Source organism: Octodon degus, unplaced genomic scaffold (assembly GCF_000260255.1).
Source record: "Octodon degus isolate 3935 unplaced genomic scaffold, OctDeg1.0 scaffold00122, whole genome shotgun sequence".
Taxonomy (NCBI): Eukaryota; Metazoa; Chordata; class Mammalia; order Rodentia; family Octodontidae; genus Octodon; species Octodon degus.
The window spans coordinates 7,161,041-7,163,267 of NW_004524698.1; positions in this window are offsets into that span (position 1 = coordinate 7,161,041).

Here is a 2,227-nt window from a genome sequence, read left to right on the forward strand (position 1 = left end):
CAAGCTTAGCAAAGCACAGGGACCACGGTTCAATCCCCCAGCACCACATGCCAGCCAGCCCCGCCCCCTGGTGGGCTGAGCTGGCCACACACACACAGACACAGACACACACACACATAAATAAATAAAAATTAAAAAAAAAAAAGAATGGAGAGTGTGGGCCAGGGAGATAGCTCAGTAGAATAAGCACTTGTCTGGCAAGTGCAAGATCATGAGTTCAATCCCCAGTACTGAAAAAAGACCATGGAAAGTGTAGGAGTTATACAAAAGGGTAAAAAAAATTAAAAAGAGATATAAAAAGGTAAACTGAGCGCTGTTGAATTAGCTCAGCAGTCTTAGTGCCTGTCTGGCAAGCGCAAGGACCTGGGTTCAATCCCTAGTACCATATGCTGTCTGACTACTGAAACCAGGCATGGGAGCTCATGCCTATGATCCCAGCGCCATGGAGACTGAGACATGAGGAGCACTACGAGTCCGAGCTGCGTAGTGAGATCCTGTACCAAATAAATGAATAAATAAAGATTTTTTTTTAAAATTTAAATAAGGGTAAACTGGGGCTGGGGAGATAGCTCAGTGGATTAAGTGCTTGCATGGCAAGTGCAAGGGCCTGAGTTCAATCCCCAATTCTGTCCAAAAAAAAAAAAAGGGTAAATTGAGACCTGGACAGGAAGCCTAGTTTTGTTCTCACAGCTGGGCAGGGTTCAGGGATGACACTGGCAAGGGAAAGGCTGGTGCACTAATGACTGTTTATCTCCTCCCCTGTGAGCCCAGGCAGCCAAGGCCTATGATTACTATAGCAGCTTAAGGGAAAAGGGACAGGAGGCCTGGCAGGAAACTGAAATTCAGAGAAACCCTAGCAAAGGCTGAACACTGGGTCCCTAATCACTTCAAGCACCCTTGTGCCCACTGAGAGTCAGTGAGGCAGGAGAGGGAGGTTAGGGTTTTGCAAAGTGAAGCAGGTCAGCTGCATGGGCGAGGAAGAGATGACTTCTTTAGCTTCCCAGCCTCAAGTGGGCCTCAATCAGGCAGGGGGAGCTGCTGCTGGTTCAGCATTTCCTGTGTGGAGTAGACCCTCCCCCTTCATCCCAGGCCACCCTAGGACTCTAGCCTGGTTCTGGGGTGGGGCCCAGGTCTGGTTTCATATCTCAAGATATTCTTTGCTAGCTGGGTGAACTCAGCTAATAGATTAATCCACTCAGGGCTTCAGTTTTCTCATCTATAAAAAGTCATAAGAGGGGCTGGAGAGATGGCTCAGTGGTCTAAAGCACCTACTTGGAACAAGCTTAGCAAAGCACAGGGACCGCGGTTCGATCCCCCAGCACCACATCCCAGCCAGCTGCGCCCCCTGGTGGGCTGAGCTGCCCCCCCACACACACACACTAAATAAATGTTAAAAAAAAAAAAAAAAAGTCATAAGAATTAGATGAATTCAAAACAGGAACTGAGTACAGACCTGGCAAGGTTGATACCTAGTGACCCAGCTATTTTTAGGATTCTCACTCCAAGAATACTAGCCTCCCCACTATTTCTCAGACAGGAGGAAAGTTCTCACCTCAGTACCTCTGCACTGGACTTGAACATTCTACCCCCAGGCCACTTAGCCAAAATCCTAACCACCTCTTCACCCCCACCTCACTTCCCTGCAGAGGAAAGGGGGAGGGGTGGTCCCAGGGTGACAAGGTGCAAGTCCCAAGGGGAGGCAGAGCAGAGGCAGAGGAGTGGAATGCTTCACTTCTTAATGCAGGCAGGCCTTCCAGGAGCTGGCTTAGACCAGGACACGACCTTCAAGTGACACCCAAGCACACAAGCAGCTCTTTCTGGGTGGCTCCAGGGGGCCCGACTAGCTAAGGATGCTTGGAATGGAATCTAGGCTGGGACTGGCCAAGTGCTAGGGCAGGTAGGAGGAGGGAGAAGGTAATGAAGGGATTGAAGGATGTCGGGGGAGGGGGCAGTTGGCCAGCCCAAGGCAGGAGTAGGAGTACTTCATTCCATGGGTTGTGTAAAAATGAAGCTGCCTCTCAGCACTAGATTTAGGGCCTCATCATTCTAGAAGGTGAGTAATATTCTGTAATTCTGAGAAAGGTCACAGGTAGAGGGAGTGTGGGGTGGCTCCAGGCTGTCCTCCTGCCTCAGAAAGGGAAACAGGTTCTGTGGCAGGACCTGCCTAAGGTTGCAGGTACATAACACAGGGTTTCCCAGCATCTTCTCCTGAGGCAAGAACTCTCAG